Raw genomic sequence first — 20616 nt, 5'->3', positions numbered from 1 at the left:
CTTTAGCTGCTGCTTTCAGCTGGACCAGCCAAAGCCTTAATACTTTTCAGTGAGATTAGGAGCTGAAGGAATATGATGGCACAGGTGAGATTTATGAAATGCTTTGTCTCTCTCACCTTGGGGCTGCACAGGCACAGAAAACCCCAAAAAAATACCGCCTTTAAAATAATAGCCTTTCCTGCATTCACTCAAATCCCTGTGCAGGAAAAGGGAGGCAGGAGAGGCACAGACACAGAGGGTAGGATCAGCAGCTCTAGGGAGAGCAGGGTGTGCTGCTGGCAGCCTGTGACCCGTGTGGGGCTCAGGGTTCCTGTGACAGGCGTGATCCCCCCGCTGCCCCCACGCACGGCTCATCAGTCAACCCAGACATTTCTGCAAATCACATGGCACTTTGTAAAAACATAATTGTTTTTATTTTCCAATTCTCCATGTTTTGTGTAGAGTGCTGCTGTGCTCGAGTGAAGTGAATAAAAGCATAAACAGCAAGCACCATCTGGAGAACATTCTTCCAGCACGCTGAGAAATAGCAGCCGCCTGTGCGCTACCTGCTATAAATAAATGTCATTAAAAAATGTCCAAATAATTGTTTGTTCCTATTTGATGGAACTGGAGTCAGGTAAAATTTTCCTTAACCCTCTCTTCAGGTACCCACCACCTTCACAGAAAAAAACTCCAAACAGATGTAGATATTTGTCTCTCTTTCCTTTATGTAAATAGAGGTATTACTAACAGAGTAGCAACCCTACACATTATTCTAATAACAGCAACAGAGGTTGCAACTTATGCGTGACATGTGAACAAAGCACTGAAAATCCAAATGCTTTTTAAACTGTACCAGGTTCACAATAGGGAGATATCTCTCAGCCCACTAGCAACAGAAGAGGTAAAATTATTCATTCTCCAAACTGATAGTGTATCAGTTTGGAGGGGAAAAAAAATACCAGAAAGTCCGTAATTTATTTTCAGTCTACACAAAGCCACATCTCCCTCTCTGCTGACAAAATACAGACCAATCTGGCTGTGGGGCTGTGATGAGGCTCTGCAAAGGGTCGGAGTTTGCTGTGTTTGTTTAATCACTGCAATTAGAGCTATGCAAATAATGGAATTGTTTGCTATAGTGGCAAGGCCGGAGTAAAAAAATTAAAAAGAAGTATTTGGGTTGAGTGATTTAAAAACAATTTTGGTAAAATGAAAAAATAAAACCGTCTAGTCTGTTCTACTCAGATTCAACTCAGAATCCATTCAGTTTGAAATGAAAAATACATTTTCACGCTGGAAAAAAGCATATGAGCAATTGTCATTTTTCCTACTTTTTTTTTGTCAGACAAACATTTTGAGCACCCAGGAAGGGAAGGGATGCTTAGGAGAGCTTGCTGCTTCTTGGGGAAGAAGAAGATTTGAGTATCCCTTATCCCAGCCTTGGACATACCTGATGCTGTTGTGCAGGGGCAGGGCTGAGGGCTGCATCTTCCTCCCCTGAGGAAGCTGCTGCCAGCTCTTCTCTTCCCCCATGCTCTGCTCTGGGCAGCTGCCCTGCCCAGGGAGCCCAAGGGTTGCAGGTAGATGTGGGTATGGGAACAGCAGCACTGCCTTTTCTTGGTCACACATGGCTCAGCCACAGCTAGCACTGGGAGACTCGACACCATGAGGCTGGGGTGTGCTCTGGGATAGGGCATGGGGCTGGCACAGGATGCAGTCTGAAGCCTCCCTGATGAGCCACTAGCCACCAGTAGGAAGAAGGATTTGAAGAAATTTTAGTGGTTTTCTCCCTTGTTTTAAACCCCCCTTATATTGGCAGATGTCATGAAGTGAAAGGAGCAAATCTGTCTTGTTCAACAGCATCCACAAAAACAGGCTGGGTGCCTTTCAGAAGAGAGTGACTGAGATTCATGAGGCACAGGGAGTATCACCAGAGTAGTCACTCACCATCATTTAAGGGCAGGAGTGGAAATAATGGACACAAACCGGATCCAGTCCTTCCCTCGAGCCGCTTGGTCCAAACCCAAAGCTGTACCCTGGTGTGGTCACAGAGCAGCTCTGCTAAAGCCTTGCCTTTGGCTGGGACTGGCCACCATTCCCACTGGAAGCAAAGGCATCACTCCCACCATATTTCATTCTCTGCTTTCATTGGGACTCAGTGTGCAAGGAACTGCCTGAATAGGGATGAGGGTCCAGTCCCTTTCCTGATGAAATCATCATCTCAAACATAGCAAGGGCAGGAAATGATAATGTGGTTAGAGTTCTCATTAGCCATGTTTTCCTAATATTTATATTTTAGCTACTTTTATTTACAGAGTCCACTCACACTAGTTAAATTATATACTTTGGAAAAAAATACAAGGGCTGTCTGGAAGTGAATACACCGGACTACTGATTTTGTTAGGATAATAATGATGATTATCATGATTAATCAGACTTGATGAATAAGATTTTGCCAGACCAGGTGTGGAGGGAAGGCAGGTGGTGGGAACATGGCTGTCTGTCCATGCATGCACACATGCATGCGTGCGTGCGTATGGGGGGGAGGGTTTTTCTTTGTTTTGTTTTTGCCTTTGGTCAAATTCAAACAATGTGCAGTAACAAGAAGTAAATGTCATTTTCCTCCCATCCATCTTAATTTGGCATCCATTTTAAAGCTTACCTTTGACCTTTTAAAATGTTAATACACTTAAGCAGATATAAAAAACACAAAGCTCCTGGAAAAATTAATCACAGCTATATCATGATGCTGGTCTAAAAATGTAACATCAGTTGTTTTCCTCTTTAAAGAAACATTTGTCTAATGCAGCAGCAGTAACTATGCTACAATTACCTATTATTTCCTCTTCAAAGAAATAACCACATTAAATGCTACAGCAAAACCCTTTCAGCATAACCAGCTATGAACCAGCACAACCTACTATGAATCTGTTTTGTTGAGTAACTGCCTAGAATCACAGAAAGGGTCCTGAAAAGGACCTTGAGAAGTGTCCTAACCCATCCCTCAGCCCCAGGCAGGGCCAGCTAAATCTAAACCATTCTTGACAGGAAACCTTGTTTAGATTTCCTTCAAGTAGCAGTCTTAAACAGAACTGGGGAAAATTGCACAATTGAAAATATATCATATATATATGTATATATGAAAATACTTTATATATGAGTATGTATTTTCTTATTTGTATTCATAAAAGAGACAACGGTGATCTAAATGATAAGTCTCCCTCCTCTGACCACTTCATACCCTCTAACTAAAGAGTTCAAAACAGGAAACTCTAATAAAAACACCTCCTTCCTTTTTAAAAATAAAAGGCTACTCGATTGAGAACCTCAGCTCCTTGGAAATGCAGGGGCACCTCTTCTCGAGAAAATCAGAGTTATCAGGTCCCAAAATATTTGGGCCTTTATGTTGCAGAGCAAAGAGTTCTTCAGTTCCACCAAAAAAGCAAATACAAAGAAAGAGTGTTGACCAGCCTTTCCAGTAAAAAGTGAGTCTAAGATGTCTGTAGCCTGTTTGTGATCAAGGGCATCCCCCTTGTCTCCTGACCTAATAATTTCTGGTGGGAGGCTGTGCTCCAGGACAGCCACTGCCCAGCTCTGAGGTTACAGGCTATGAACGTGGGGATCCATGGCACACAGCCTTATGCTGCTTCCACTTTTCTGTCTATAGCACTTGTAGCATCCATGGCACTCATGGCATCCAATTGATGGCTACTCCCATCAATTTAATACCCCCATTTAGAGGACACAAAGCTGTGGAGACGGCCAAAATGTATCCTAAAAGAGAAGTGATGATTTCATAGCTAAACACAGCTGTTATACGAGCATCTAAAAAAAAAATCAGTTAGGGAACCTAAACATCAAACCCAAACCAAAGGCAGATGCCTTTGGATTTCCTCAGTGAGTGGGGAAGTAAATTCCTTGCATCTGTTTTCTTTCACCTACCAAGATTACTTTGGTTGTAGTGCAACTGGAGCGTGGTCAAGCAGTTTTCTGCAAAATGAACACAAGCTTAGGCACAAGGGTGGGGGGAGATGCAAGATACTGAGCTTGGCACCACCAGTCCTGGGAGAGAAGGACACCCCTTGCTGTATCCTGCACATACAATGCAGCAGAGCTCCAATGCAGAGCCCAGTTTCTTCTGTCACAGAAGCTTTGTGAATCCACCCTAAGCATACAGAAGCCTAAGCATACATGGCTTCTCCAGACATGAAAAGGCAAGAGGTAACTCCATCCATCCCCTAGGGACCAGAGATGAATTACAAGCATGTCACATGAGAACAGAAAGGCTTTTCTGTGTGGTCCTTCTTCTAGGATCTGCCTATATGCTCCTACTTCCTTCTGGCCTCTCCTGAGCATCCCATAGCTTGCAGAGCAGGCTTGGCTATGTCAGAAGTCCTCTTTCCCCACCTTTCTGCAGGGCAGACCTCCTGGCTGAAAGCTGCATCTGATCTCCAGCCCCATCACCAAGGCTGGAGATGAAGGCATCTATTATTCAGACAGTGATGCCTGACTTCTTGGTTAAGAAAATCCTGATTAAAAAACAATGTGTTGCCCTTCCTGTTTGCTTTGCAGTGGCCTTGTGTAGATGCAGCTCTACAGCAAGTGATCCATCACCAACAACCAGGAAGATGTGTATCATGCAAACACAAAAATACTACACATTTCACTTTATTTTCCATGTCTTCCATTCTCATTGCCCATCTATTCCAATGCTCCTCACTACCTTTTCTTTAACGTAATTTTTATAGATATACTGACAGGAACACCTAATAGTTTTCTTTTAACCGAGGACCATTTTCTGCAATACTGGCACATAAACTTCAAAGACAATCAAATTTAAAAGAAAATAAACATAATGAATTCACATTTCTCACTTTGTCACTCCTAACCCTGTTTCTTGATTTTTTTGTTTACATGCAACAGAATATACCTGTGCCTTTGTCACACTGTTTGTGAACAGTTTATTCACCATATTCTGTAATCACACACTAGAACTTCAGTAACACTCCTCTAGTTAATTAGTTTATTCACTAGGCACAGATTAATAACTGATGAGCTACAAAAAGTTGCTATTGTCTGAGTCAGTCACCAAGTAACTAACTTGGCCATTCAGGCAGGGAGTTTTCTTCTCTGAAAGGTGACAAGTAGCTATGTAATGACTTCTATTATTTTCTCAATAAACTCAGAGAAAATAGGACATTGCAGCTAGAAAAACACAGAAAGAGAAATTAGCTGCTACTGTCATTAAGGATTCAGGGACTGATAAAGAACAGTTGGTGCAATGCAGCTGGAGAGGATTTTTGGAGTAAAGTGATTATTCTCTGGCCATTAAATTATTTTTTCCTGAATTGAAAAACCTGCACTCCTCCAAATAGCCTGGCTTTGATATAAGGAGCACACTGACTGCCAAGGCAGGCAAGAACCATTGCCCTCTTGGCCCTTCTGGTGGCCACTGCAATTCCACCTCTCTGTTTCCATGCCACAGGAAAAGCACAGAATAATTAATAGGTTGAAGCACATGCAGACATTGGAAGAGAGATTAGTTTTCAAAATTAGCCTGACCAAATGAATTTGGAGCTGCACCCAGAATGATCAGGGACCTGCCCTTAGCAGCCCCATTGAAGCTTAGTGAGGTGCCACAGCAAACTTCCCTCACCTCTGCTCTCAATCAGAGCTCACCCCAATCATCAGCTCAAAGGTAACACAATGGTAAGACATTTGGGGAGGCAGTCAGTCAGTCCTGGGGCTTGTTCTGATAACTCTGTGCCTGCCACGGGAGAGGTGAGAGAAACCCAAACCCACACCCAGCTTGTCCTCCAGGCCAACAGCAGCTGCCTTCCTTCTGCTCTAGTGGCTGCTCTCTAGCCACACTAAAGGGAGTGGGAGGAATACAGAGACCTGGGAGCTACTAAACTGAAAGACACCTTTTTCCTGAAGAGCGTGGAGGAAACAGGAGACCTACCCCAGGCTCTTTGTTTTAATTCTTGAGAGCATTTAGACCTCTGATATCTTAAAGATGCAATTCCAAACAACTACATGTGCAAATTAAGAGCAGGGATGAGTGGTGTCCCTCAGAGGTCCATACTGGGACTGGTTTCCTTTAATAACTTAATCGGTGACACAAACAGTGGGAACAAGGGCACCCTCTACTCTTGTGAGACCCTGTCTGGAATACTGCATCCAGCTCTGGTGTTCTCAGCACAGGAAAGGCATGGACTTGTTGGGGAAGGTCCAGAGGAGGGCCATGAGGATGGATCCGAGGGCTGGAGCAGCTCTCCTATGAGGACAGGCTGAGAGAGCTGGGGCTGCTCATCCTGGAGAAGAGAAGGCTCCAGGAAAACCTTACAGCATCTTCCAATACCTAACGAGGACCGACAGGATAGAGAGGGACAGATATTTTAGTAGGGCCTGTTGCAATAGGACAAGGGGTTTAAAACAATGGTTTTAAATTAGGGTCAATTTAAACTGGACATAAGGAAGACTATTTTAACTGGGAGAGTGAAGGGACGCTGCAACAGGTTCCTCAGAGAGGTGGCAAATGTCCCATGCCTGGAAACATTCCAAGTCAGGCTGGACAGGGCTCTGAGCAACCTAATCTAGTTGAAGATATCCCTACTTACTGCACGGGGTTTGGACTAGATCGCCTGTAAGGTCCCTTCTAATCCAAGTATTCTATGATTCTATTAACTAGGAAATATAAAAGGATGCTGGAAAAAACAGATCCTGCTCAGAGGGATCCAGTCACTCACACGCAAAGCCAGCAATTGAGTGTGGAGCTGCAGCTGACACAAGCGTCCCCAGGACACCCAGCCACCCGCAAGACTGGCAAAATCCTGCAGATGTGACCCTGTAAACTCACCTCACCCATGTTACAGCACTGATCTGTACACTAAAGGATAGCACAGATAGAACTGGGTGGGGGTGGGAGAAAAGGAAAGCCAGAACTAACAAGCAACATTAAATCACCCAGCAGAGCAGCTCCTCCACAGAGTGGCCTATTTACAGAGCAGCTCAGTGCCCTGGGAGAGACGGGCAATATTGCAAATGCAGGAAAGGGAATTCCCTAGGAGAACTGAGACAGGCTAACGAAGATCCCCACAGCATAGGACCTCTTTTTTGAAATCTAGATTCTGCTGGGAGGATTTAGGCTTACGGCTTTGAACAGAAGATAAGGAAAACTTTTTCATCCTGAAAACAGTCTGTGAAACTCAAGCAATGCTGGGAAGTGTTTCACTGTATTGTTATTCTGTAGATGCTGTTTCTGGAGGCAGGACCCAGCACAGCCTGATCTCAAAACAAAGCCATCAGTGGCTAGCGCCACACATCACCAACCATCTCCTTCCTCTCAAAATAAAATAAAATAAAATAAAAGCAAGTACCTCCATAAATCATTCATCCATTCCAGTTTCATAACAAGAATATTTGTCAGCTCCCATTTTACATCCCTTTCTCTGGCTGCCTGTTCTACAAAGCCACCATTTCAGCTGCCTGTGCATACAGACCAGCAAGCACACAGCACCACAACAGCTCCCACAGCCCTGTTCTCCTGCCTGTGGAGAGGATGGCCACCTCTCTTCCACAAACCCTCTCCTGTGCTGCCATAGACTTTTCAGGGGATTTTTTTAAAATATCTTTTTTTTATCAGTATCTCTGGGGCACCCACCAGAGGTACTCAGCTACTGTAACAACCACGTGAGTTATGTAAAAGTAATTGGGGTTAAACCAGCTGCCACATCAAACTCTTCACATTTGGCCCCATCTTTAGGACCTAAAAACATCTGAAAAAAAGCCATGTGTCATTCAACAGTGCCTGGGCTTATTTAAGATCATTCTGGATTTTATGGGAAAAGCCTCGTCCTGCCAGCTTTACACAGCTAGTCTACCACTTGCAAGGTTATCTGCTTTTTTTTTTTTTTTCCTTTAGTACCTACATCAAAATATTTTTCCACACAGCTTTTCTTTTCCCTTTTTTTTTCATCCTCCAACCAGCCGGATGACAACCCCTCCTTATCTTTGGCTGTCTTCCATGCTAAAATAAGAATGCCGTTGTTATGCCGAGGGAGCTGCACCCTTCCACCTCCGTTCCCTCCCAGTCAGCACGCAGCTGGCTGAGCAGGAATGCCCGGGGTTCCATTTTCTGGTCATTTCTCTGTGACATTGTTGCAATTCACCCTTTAGCTGTAATTTCTATTTCTAAATCACACCAGACCTCCCGTGCCTTGAGGTTTTGTAGCCTCAAGTGACAGTGTGTGTCCTGAAGAGCTGGTGATCCTCAGCCCATCCCCACCGCCTTCCCTGGCTTGACGTAGGCTCCCGACACGAGGGCGAGCACGCAGCCAAACACAGCTCAAATGATGCTGGGCGATTCCATCAGCAGCAGAGAATTAAAAGAGGGGTAGGATTAGAGATTGGTGAGTGGCTGTGAGGCTGCTAGGTCTGTGTCACTGGCTCCAGCAGCAGTATTTGAATGTCAAACTGTATCCCCCTCGGAGCAGAGAGGTACCAGCTACACTGGGTTTCAGAGTGCTGTCTACAAAGCAGCTGGTGGAAAGCAAGGGTTTGAGTTGGGGTCTGAACAGACAGCCCTGTACAGATGAGACCTTGGCAGGTCAGGCAGAGATGAGGAGAGAGGGAAACATGAAATGATTTGCCCACAGCTACACTGGCAGTTTGTGTCAGAGGCAGAAACAGGAGCCAGATTTTTTTTTAAAAAAATTAGTTCCTCATGCAGGAGATGAGCCAGCAGCCTTTGTTACATTTAAATGCATTTTTCGCCCTGTAATTCATACTGCTGCAGGCTCTGCACAGTGAACTCAAGCATCCTGAAGTCGTAGGGTGCTCAGTGTGACCTGCTGATTGTACATGTCAAGCTCACTACATGACCAGCTCCATTCTCCAGCTCATGTCTACAATGCAATTGGGTGCATGTTGCAAAAGCTTAACACTTGCTCTTTTTTGGTAGGAAGCAATCAGGACCCTACAAAACCCCTCACTGAGGTGATTTCCAGTCTGACCCAGATAGCTCTGGCTACTGGATCATCTCCAGAATTTAATGTATACACAGGAACTCAGCAGCACTCTCCGGACAACTCAAACAGTTATCCCCTCTTCAAATTTGGCTTCAATCATCTCTGAAGGTGAAAGAGACTTCAGCTCCTCCCTGCTGGAGCTCCTCACAGAAATACTATAAAATTCATCAGAGATGCCAAGGACAAAATAGTGAGGATGCATTAATTGATCAGGTTGCTCTAGCAGAGTGGTGCAAGAAACCACCCTGCCTATGAGCAGCCTCCTCTGCTAGTTACTGTAGTTACATCTGATTAACCGGGGCCACTCACAGCGTCATGAAATGGAAGGAAAGGCTTTTCGAATTTACATATTAAAAAAACGGAGGTGTGTTTCTGATTTCTGTCCTATGGAGTATTTCAGACATAACATTAGCAATCAGTAGCGTATTTTTGAGGAAATCTTTCCTTTGAATGCTAAGCCGATTTGCTAACGATAAATGACATGAAAGGTTACTTAGAAAAAAAGAACATTTCCTCATCAAGTTTAAACGGAAAATACCTGAAGAATTAATGGGTAACCAGACACTATTTCCTCTTTAACAATACATCCCCATTAGACAATATATATACTTTGAATCCCGCATTTGAATAATTTTTCTTTTTAGAAAAATAATTCTGATGGAGAACATGCACGAAAACTACCATCAACAGCGGCAAATAAACCAAAGCCGAACCAATCTCTCAAAAAAGAGGTGTGTTGGGGGCGAAATGAGAGAAGGAGAATAACTGCCCTGCAACTCCTGCCCAGGGCGCTTGCACCCCGCAGCATCCCCGCGGAGGGATGCAGAACTTCTGGAGCGCGGCACTTCACCCCGGCACCACCGCCACGTACGCCCGGACCGCTGCGGCGCGGCGCGGATGACCCACGCCCCGCGACAGCCTCGTCCAGAAAAAGCCATGAAGAGAGACGCAGGTGACAGTCCATCCGCCTGGCAGACTTCGCCAGCAAGCCGGGAGATAGCGGGAGGAATTTCTGCCCCAACTTCGGAGGGGTAAATTCTCCTCCCGCTTCTCGCCTGGGACCGGCTACGCGAGGGACCCCAAATCATCCCATTACCGCCCATCTTGAAATCCATCCTACGTGTTTCCAGTCTCCTCTCCCCGGGGCGCGGGCCGTGGCCCAGCCGTGTGTTCAGTGGCCCGTGGGGCAGAGCCGCGAGCCGCGGGGGGCGATGCCTGGCCACGGCACGCACCGCTCCTCCCCGCGCACCCGCGGCCGCGGTTCTGGAGAAGTTGCGCAGGCAGGAGGAGGAGGAGGAGGAGAAGGAGGAAGGCGGGGGTGGGGTGGGTGGCTCTGCTCGTGCGGTCACGGTCTCGCCCCGTCCCTCTCTCGCCGCCGCCGTCCCTCCGCGCCCCCCCCCCCACACCCGGCCGCAGCCCCACTGCCGGGACAACCCGCACAAAGCCGCCGCCGCCACCGGGATCTCGCTGCGCCCGCTCGGCGCCACCAGAAACAATAGTCACGGGCCGGAGCGGGGACCGCGGGGCCGCCGCCCTCCCCACGGCACCGCAGCGCCCGGCCGCCGGTGGGAAGAAGCCTTGGGGGGGTGGGATTCCCGCAAAACGCCGCCGCCCCGGCCAACCTGTCACCGCTCCGCCCGCCCCGCGCTGCCGGTGCGCATCCGCTCCGCGGCACCTACCTCCGGTGGAGGGTGCGGCAGCCCCTAGCTGGGCTCCATGGGGCCGCAGCCGCCGCCCGCTCTGTCAAGCGCGGCCGCCGCCGCCGGGGACGCGCCGCCCTGCCCTGCCCGGTACCGCGTCCCGCTCCCCCCGCGCCGGGCGGGCCGGGGCGGGCCGGGGCGGGGCGAGCGCCGGGGCCGGGCCCGCCCAACCTGCGCCACGCCCGCCAGCGCCGCCCCCGCGCCCGGCAGGGATGCGCCGAGAGCCGCGGTCCCGCCGAGCCGCGCCGGGAGCAGCCCGGACGGACGGCCGGGAGGATGCTGCAGCAGGCAGTGTCATCCTTCTTCATAAATCTCGTGGATTTTTTTGCTCCCTGCTTGCTTGAAGTTTTGACCTTGTCTCCTTTGCGTCTATCTCGGACTGACCGCGATTCTGACTTCCTGTTTTTCTTTATCCCCCCTCCACCTCTTTGCCCTTTTTAATTCCTCCTCCCGCCCGCCGCTTCCCCCTCCGTCTTTTCCATCCTCGCCTTCCCTTGTCCCCGTTTTCCCATCATACTGCATATCCCAAGCCCCTTGACCTCAGTTCTGGGCTTTAAAACGGTTTTGTCAACGGCAAAAGAGTTTTTTGTAGGTTTCAAATCGCTATTAAGTGTCGCCAGCAGCTTATCGGAAGGTGCGGTGCATTAAACTAAATCCATGGCTAGTATTACATAATATGCCCTCGAATGTACATAAAAGATGATTGTAATTCCATCTGGATTTCTGTTGATATTAGCAAACCGCTCAAGATTTCCTCTTGCGGTTTAATGGGCTTTTCAAAACCTTTGACTGGTGCTGGATCAAACAGATTATGATTTAAGAAAGGGTAAAGCACACACACTCATGACATCGTAGGAATTAGTGAAAGAAGAAAAAAAAACTTAGTAGGTCATCTGCCTAATCCATCTTCCAAAAGAGGGTAGGAATGTCCCCCATACAATAATTTATGGGCATTTGTCTAGCTTTCTTTCAAATGCTCCAAATATGTGGCTTCCTTATTGCCCATAGGAATTTAGGTCAAGCTGCCTGAGAGGGAATTTTGTACCATCTTGAGATTTAAAATCCACTACTGTTATTCCAAGGTGGTTTCTTTTGGTTTTTTTTTCCCCAGACAGCACAATTGTACAGTTGCAGTTGGTCATTTATTTCTTGCCCATCTTCATGGAAGGATTTTGGGCATCACTTTCCCTAGGTTGAGAGCCCAGGGACATGCACAGCTGAGAAAACGTCAGCTTCATGCTTAGTGTGGCCAAAAGAGTGACTCAAATGTCAAGACTTGTTAGGAGAGCAACGAAGAGGAAAAGATTTTACACTGGAAAATGTGTGCTGGACCTGTGCTCTGAATACTGCTGGAATTCTGGTCTCACCTTCTTAAAAAGGACATAGCAGAGCTGGAAAAGATTTGGAGGAGACTAGCAGTGATAATCCATGGCTTGAAAGGGTTTTCTAGTTAGGTGCATGCACACTGGAAAGAGGCACCAGAGGGGAAATGTGACAGAGGTTCCTCAAATCTCGAGCAGCGTGGAGAGGGTGAGCAGGGACTGGTGGCCCTGGCTTCCAGCACAAAAGGGAGAGGCCCTTAACAGACCACCTGACTGTACAGAGGTGATTCTTAGTGCAAATACAGCTGTGGAGCCCTTTGCCATGACAGCAGGCAATTGATGTCATTTTGAGGGGAAAATGAATTAACAAGAGAGAAATCCACAGAGAGCAACCAAATCACAGCTAGCTCAGAAAGGTCCCTCCATGACAAATGGCTCATGGCTGGGCTTGCTCTGGTTTTGCCCTTTCCCCTTGGTGTATGTTGATAGTCACTGGTCACCTGCCATCATTATGCCTTGAGTCACTGAAGAGAGAGAGCACTGGTTGTGAAGAAGTTTCTGTCACTCTTCTAAAATGTGACAGAAATAATCAAATCTAGCTGTGGCCTGGGGACAGTGACCTTAATTTAAAATCAATCAAAAATCCCTCTCTCAATGGCAGCTGATTGTCCCGTTTGCTTTCAGACTGATGCCCTCCCAGGCCTGCTATTGTCAGTGCTGTTACACAAGCGGGTAAGCATTGTGTTGTCTCCTTGTCCTCCCTCCTCCTCAGCTGTCTCTGAAGCTGAGAGAGCATGGTCTCAAACCTCTCTGTGTTTCTGGCAGAATTTTTTTTGTGCATTAATTTATAAAGCAGTACATGTATGCTTCAGTATGGCTACTTTATCCGTGAAGCTTCTCCAGAAATCTGCCAGTTCAATATTTTATCTTGAAACTAGCTCTGGTGAGGTTGTTTGCCACATAGGAAGCAAACTAGAGCAAGAATGAAAATGAGGGAGCTTAAACTACATATGTGAATTACCTTGCTCAAGTGACTCATGGTCTCACAGAAGGCAGTACATACGTAAAAGACTTGTAGTCTTTTGTGATCCCATAGACTCTTTTCACACTGTTTGTGCAGAATCATGTATTCAGGTAGATCGGGATAGTCACCATTTGCTTGTGATGTTGCTCCACCTCCACCTAAATCTCAGCACGAATTCACATTTGTGGCACTCCTTAGCTCCCTTAGAAATGGTGTTCTAAAGTTGAGTGTCTAAGGTAACTCTGTAGAGAGATCTGCATGAACCTGGTGTATTTTCCGTGCTGATAAACGTGGCATCTTTCCTTTTGCTAAGTATGTAAAGCAATCAGCAGTGTCATTCATCTCACTCTATCACTTGATCACGTAGAAACTCTCTGATCCTGGGATAGTACTATACAGCAGCAAAATTAATACTGCCAGGTGTGATTACCAACACAGCAATCCAGGATGCATTGCAAGCTTTAAATTCTGCATAAGCAGCCACACTGCAAATGCTGGGTGGGGAGAACTGACAGACGAGTGCACACACACGGTCTGTTGGGAGCATTCAGAGCCCAGCAAGAGCACTCATTGCACCTAAAATAGGGGTTCTGAGCAGATGCAAGATTCATAGTGACAGAAGTAATTTTCAGGTTTTCCTCTAATAATATATAGGTAGTAGTAGGCCTGTGGCAAGTCCAAATTGAGTACTGAGCAGCTTTTAAATTGTTTAAGGCATTATCTATTATAAGGAAGTTTATAAAGCTCCATCTCCATTATTTGAGTTTTCACAAGGTCATAATCCACTTGACCCTTGTGGTTTATTTCATCACTATTGTCCCTCAGAGGAATTATAACCTTTACCATTACCACTCGCTAAATATATCACGAGGTTTTAGTGATATTGTCATAAATCACCAAGCTCAGCTTTGTTGCTTGTAGTGTGACCATAGTACATACTAGTTTTTGAAGCAGTGATTGTCAGCCTGATATAGTTGTAGTTCATTAATTATTTTATCATGGGAGGATCACATGCTAGCAGATATGAATGTGTATTTGATTTCCTTTAACATTTAAAAATTGCCTTTTTCTAAGATCATCTGAAATTCAAGTGTGGGTTTTTTAGGCAAAGTTTCTGCAATCAGACATGGAAAATACAAACTCGTGGATATTGAAATCAAGCACAGCAACTTCAAGATCAGCATTTTCACAATTGTTTCTCTTTTCAATTAAATGTATGAGCATTCATTAGAAATCATATGTAATTTGATAATCCTGAAAGTGAGAAGAACAAAGATATCACAGGTAGACAAGTTTCATTACTATATGGGTTTTTAAAAGGATAAGCTATAGGGAAGCTAATGATAACAGAGAATTTTGGATAACAGTAATGCATATAACTATACTGCTTTTTACATTTCAATCTGTTTTCTAGCAGAAAGTTGGTCCCATGTCAGCCCCCCAGAAGTCTTAGAGAGAATTTGCTATATCAAAGATGTGCTACTGAAGCCAATCTTCAGTTGCACTTAAAGATCAGCTAGCATCAGAAGAAGTTGGCCTCAAAACTGTTTTGACAAGACATACTTTGTTAAGCAGTAATTGGGATCCAGTCAAGCTGCTTCTGGCTCCAAGGAGGATTAACCATTACTATATACCAGGCTTACTTGCTGGGACTGCTGGGATCCAAAACATCCTTGCAGCAGCACCTGCAGAAGGAGTTTATCAGTCTTACAGGATATTGTGGGGCAGGTCTGGGCATATAGTACCATTTCTGGTGATGTATGGCAGAACACCTCGAACCAAAAATCTCTCATCTGATGAAACTGTGGAAATCTATCTTTGGGGAGGAGGAGGAAGAGTTATCTGTCTTTATTGTACAGACACTTCCACTGTGGCAAATGCAAGAATAGGGGTGCACTTCAGCATCCTCCCCCTCTCCAACAACCCACAGGCTTGTATGTCTACAGTGTATTAATTTACATCGGAGTTAGTAACTTTTCAACCTTTATGGTCAGCCAGGAGAAATAAACACTTTTAGGACACAATTCATTTGACCTTTCTTAGACATGTACTTTAGGAAGAGATAAATCTCTCCCCCAAGTGTCAGTGTTTCTCTGTTGACCACAAAAGGACTGGAGAGTGATTAGTTCAGAGGCAGGTGTCTATATTGCAGGCTGTCTACAGGCAATTAGGCAAATCCTAGATTTTTCTATAATGCTGCTCTTACAGTGGCTGTTAAATTGTTTCACAAAAATTTTTATTTCTATATCACAAGTATATAAAATAACATATTTTTCTCTTTATTTTATGCATTTTTATTTTTGAGATGCATTACGTTAGCAGACCCTGCATGTTACAGTCGAGTTGATTATGCTAGTGCTCTGTTCAGAATTGTTTTCAGCTACCTACTGAGAAATTGGCAATTTTTGCACTGTTTCACCCTATGAGTTTCACCAAATATTTGTCTGATTTAATGCAAAGGTGGAAAAAGGGCACATTCTACACCTAGGGAATGAATACAGCATTAGAAATATCTCTCATCACTGTATGTGACTAGAAAGCAAAGATGAATGTGTGCACTTTTGTTTTTTTTAATTTGATCACAGGGCAAGATTTTAAATGCTATTAGTAATGAAGGATCCATGGCAGTAAGAGTCACTGTACTGCCAATAAGCCCACTGAGCCCATGTATAGTACATCTCAGAAAAGGCCCAAGGCTCAGATGTCTATCTCCATCTTCTTGTATTCCCAACAAGCAGTGAATAATGCATTAGTTTTGCTTCAAGCATCCTATTTTGAATATGCTTTAGCCAGAATTATTAGCTTTCATGTAGTGTATATTGTTAACAGAGGTCATGCTCTGCGCCCATCTCGTGCTGTCTCCAGAAGTGCCCTGGCATAGCACACAGAAACATTTTACTAGAAATTCTCATTGCTGGTTGTCACTGTGAGGTCCCCTGAGATGTCCAAATTACAGGAACTCCAGATCCAGCTGGAGTCACTGAGAATGTCCCTGCAAACACCACCTGTCTTTGGATTAGGCTCAAAATATTTACAAAGCAGGAGGAGGGAAACTTGTATTGCAATGACCAGGGAGGGCTCCTAATTTCTGTGCTCATATTGCTCTGTGGAGGTCAGCCCTTACACCATCTGCCTCTGCCCAGGCACTCCAGTGTGTGTGTTGGGCTTTGTTGAGACCACCTGAAACTGCAAAAACAAGTAAATCCCTAGGGCTGTCCCTCTCCCTGCCTTTCCTCACCTGGCCAAGGTGAGCAGAGCCTGGAGAGATTTTCTTAAACCCTTAGGTCTTGATGAGGGCCACCAGTGACCCAGTACTGATGGTGACCCTACTTTCTGCTGAAACTCGTGTGAGAAGGGGCTTGCACAGCCCAGTCCTGGGGTGAGGCCATGCTCTTGGTTGCTGTGAAGCTGTACCATTCTCCCCTTCAGCAGCTGTGGTGGTCTAAAAAGAAAATTAGCTTTTAGAGTTATAAAGAGGGCATTGTTTAAGATAAATGGTATCATTTGCAAAGGAGTAGGCGTTTACTCACACAGATGTGCACACACACACACATGCACACGTCCCTCAGTTAAGTTTCCACAGCTACCCTTAATGCAACGCAGCCAGCTGTTAAATCCAAAATAGCAACGAGTGCACATCATACGCCCTCTGTATTACCATTTGAAAGGGACAGTTCCTTGGGAGGATGGGAATTTGACAGGATATGAATATGTCTGAGACTCTATTAGGCACTAATTCAGCAGGACTGGCTGAATGAGATGAAGAAGCAATGAGGAGGAGAGAATCTCTTCAAATTTGAGCTGATTGGTAATTTTGATGAAAGCCCTTTAGTCTCATTCAGTGACTGTTAATTACCTCTGGAAATTAACAGTTATTTTTCTCTTCAGGAAATGTTGTTCGCCTGCCAATATAGAAAGATTAATTAAATTCTTCCATGGTTGAAGGTGAAAGTAGGGTCCTCGTGGTCAGTGCACATTTTGGCTGTAGATGCAGGGATGTCATGACAAATTCCCTTTTGAAAAGAACAGTCCAACTCTTTCCTCTCATGTTTTCACAGGAAAGTAAGGTGTCCTTGTCCTTCTGGGGTAAGGTTGGCTTTCACCAGGAAGGTCTGGGTGTGGGAGAGCTGTGAAAAAAGGGAGGGAAATGACTAGGGTTAAACAGCTTGGAAGTAAATTAGGGGAAGCCTCCTGCACCACTCAAGGGGAAAAAAATAATATCCTGGACAAAGGAATTTCTGCTTCAATTGAAGGGAAACCCTCAGCTTAGACCTATCTATACAAAATATCACAAAAGTTAATTGATTCAAAAAAGTGGTAACTTGAACCTCATATCCATACACTATGACAGCTTCTCCTACCAGTTCTCATTTATTTGATCTTGGTGCAGCCTCAAAAGCTGCTTTTGTTAGCACTAATGATGGTCCTTCCACTGCTCAAGAGTTTATTTTTAATATCTACTATTATGCCATTCACTCCTGCTGTGCAGAATTTTAAAAAAAAGGGAAAGAAAGAGTGAGGCAATATCCCAGGGAAGATCCTGTGCAGGGTTGGTAGAGGCCTTTGATTGAGTTCTTGATTTAAAGCTGTCAAACAAATATCTGGGCATAGTTGTTAAAAATCAGAAAACATCATGAAAGGAAAGGGATGCTCTGTTCCTTGATCTATTTTTTTCTGATGGGAAGACCTTGCATTAAGTTTTAATGATAGATTAAATAGATGGAAAGTCACTTGGAAGCCCAATGAGCAGAGAGATTCCAGGCTGCCTCTGTGAGGATCACAGAGAGGAAATGAGGCAGCTGAGAAGCAGCTCAGCTCAGGAAGGAGGCAGCCAGGTCAGACAGCCAGGCTTTCCAGGAGCAGCTGCAGTAGATGGAAGCCAGCAGGGCAGCCAGCTCCAGAGCCTGCTCCTGGTCTGCAGTGGGAGCCAAGCAGCCCAAGGGGAGCTGCTCTGTGTCCCCACCCTCCAGGCAGCACCGAGGCTGCAAGCTGGCATCACCCAGGGATCTTGCCAGGAGTGTGAGAGCTCGACTGGGGGCAGGATGTTAGTCTATGTGCCAGCCTTCCCACCTGCAAAGGCTGCCAGCCCCACCCCTCCATCCCTGTGCAAAGTTTCTCTGGGTGCTGAACTGCAGACCGTGGAAAGGAGGTGTCCAGGAAAATCCAGAATTCTGAGTCTTGTCCTGGTCTCAGAGGGGGAGTATTTTTCACACATTTTCCAGGATCAGCCACAGGACAATGCAGCAATGAAAAATGCAGCCTTCGCTTACCTGACTTGCTTTGATCAGAGGGGATCCTGCTTGACAGAAGCACGGGATACAATCCTGTAGATTTATCCAGCAGCACCATTGAAGGATTGAAGGGTTACACTTTGGAGATTCTGTCATGGGTGAAAGACAAGTTTATTTTGGCTCTTGACTGTTCCCTATAGAAAGTGAAGAGGAAACAATACTTGGCCCATTGGCAAGTGTAACACTAGTTACAGATTTAACCTCTAGTCTACTTTAAAGTGTGTTTTATGATCAATATAAGAAAGCACAGCAAGAAACAGTATTTGTTACATTTTGCATGGGCTCTAACGTTAGAGGCTGCTGCCAACCAATGGTGGTATATTTTGGATGTGATAAATTTGGAGATTAGTAATTTAGAATCTGTTCAACTGAATCCATGCTGGGGAAAGCATTGCAAATTATGAAGACAGGCAGCAAGAAGTAAGTAAAAGTGATTTAAACAGAGAAGATGGGATGGAAAAGAGTAAGACTCTCACATAGGACACGTCTGTTCAGTGGCCAGTCTGGAAAAAACAAAGAGAAAGAAGAAATTCTTTTATACAGTCTAGCCAGCTTAGATCCCTCTTTATAGCTCTTAAATAATGTCACACGTGGAACAAATATATAATTTCCAAAGAAAAACATGGAAAGTCTCAGTTATGTTCTTATGAATGCTTTCTATTTCCTTCCCAGCTAAATAAATCTGTTTACCAAGTTGGACTCAATTCTGCAAGCCGCTTCTTCAAAACATTTTTGGACAAATTTGTTGTTTGCCAAAAACATTCTCTCAGCTTTAATAAAAAAGCCCAAGACCAAACAACTAAAATTCAATGGATTGGAAAGAATCCAGTAGGCTTTGGTTCAGTCCTTGTAAAGCAGCAAGTAAATATTTTCTGCATGCTTTAGTAGAGTATAGGACTCCTCAGTCCTCCACAGTCTTTGTGTAGAAGAATGGAGTGAAGCACATGGATGAACAACTGGTTAGATTTGTTTCATCTTCAGTTAAGAAGGCAAGCTAGATCTTCAGCCTCTGGCACTGATACTAAACTGCCATGATTATAGTCACAAAACCTTTTTTCCCTTCTCTGACACACAAATCCAAGTGTTCCAAGAGACATTAAAAGGTAAGTAAATAACTTAATGAACAAAATAAATGAATTCTCATAAGTGAAACAGAGAAAACTGAGGGTACCTGGAATAATTCTGTCCTATTTGTACTTGCTTTTAGCTTGTCTGCCTTCAACTAATCACGTCATAGCAAATAGAAACACAGAGGTACTATGATAACAGCTCTCATGGTGAATGTAGTTTTCAGGCTGCTGAAGCTAAAAAGCAGTGTTTGACATCTAATGGCAAGTGAGAGAGAAAACATCTATTAGACATATTAGTGTCTCCAGTTCCTAACACATATTGGCTTGAATGCCATCTTCTGAGACAAAGTTACAATGATACACACGCATACATATGATGGAAAGAAAAATATATACAGTTTATGAGTTAGCCAATACTAGCACTGAACAAATGGTTCAGAACTGAGGCAGAGATGCCCATGCACATGTGCTTCTTACTGCACCTTTTTTCCTTCTGTCCAAAAGTGTTCACAATATTATTTGCCCACTACTTTTGCAATATTATTTGTTCATCTTAAAACAGCCACCACACTGTCTTCCTACAAAACTCAGGGACTGTTGGTCCTCTCTGGCTGTTGGGATTTTGTGATAGCTCCTACAAGAGCAGTCAGTGCATCCCAGAGTAATGCTGGGAACCTGGCAGCCCATGTCACCATGATTCCACAAGACATTATTTTATGATGCAAACACATCCTGACCTCCAGAGCATTCAATATATCAAATGTGTAATGTATGCAGAAACAATCCCAATAAGGAAAGAGGTAAATAAATTTGTTATGATTTTAATGATATGCATTTTAAATGTCAGTTTTGCTGAGCAATTAGGGTCTGAAGAGAGTGACCTTTGCACAGTGCTCAAATTGTCCTGAGGCATAGTTCTCCTCCATGCATTTATTACTGCCTTGTGTGATGAAGTGTAGGTGGTACAATGCAAGTAAGTCCATCATTTGTAGGAGGGATTTTTCTGGCTGAGACACACAATAAAAGCAAGGTGGTGCAAACTTTTTTGCCACCTGTGTGAAATGCTGTGTGAGAAGCAATGGATATTATTTGTTGAAATACACTGCACACGGGTGTCCTTCAATACACAGATGCACAAATGTGGGCTGGGGGGGGTCTCTGTCTGAAGAGCAGAGAACAAAGGGGACCAAATCACCTGCCC

The 20616-nt window shown here is 44.8% G+C and overlaps 1 protein-coding gene across 3 annotated transcripts in view; it reads right to left on the bottom strand.

Moving 5' to 3' along the window:
• RAI2 (retinoic acid induced 2) overlaps positions 1–10818 on the bottom strand; it is a 44877-nt gene extending 34059 nt beyond the window's left edge. Inside the window, exon 1 of one of the 3 annotated variants that reach the window (XM_014875850.2) lies at positions 10688–10818. The gene's annotated coding sequence lies outside the window, so the exon portion shown is untranslated. Of the gene's footprint in view, positions 1–10104; positions 10262–10687 lie in introns of those variants that run through there. The other 2 variants (XM_088160238.1, XM_088160237.1) reach the window with 2 other exon arrangements.
• Positions 10819–20616: the final 9798 nt, after the last annotated feature.

Source organism: Sturnus vulgaris, chromosome 2, assembly GCF_052056855.1.
Source record: "Sturnus vulgaris isolate bStuVul1 chromosome 2, bStuVul1.hap1, whole genome shotgun sequence".
Lineage (NCBI taxonomy): Eukaryota > Metazoa > Chordata > Aves > Passeriformes > Sturnidae > Sturnus > Sturnus vulgaris.
The sequence above is the reverse complement of the archived record's forward strand: the minus strand, read 5'-3'. Positions and strand labels throughout refer to the sequence as shown.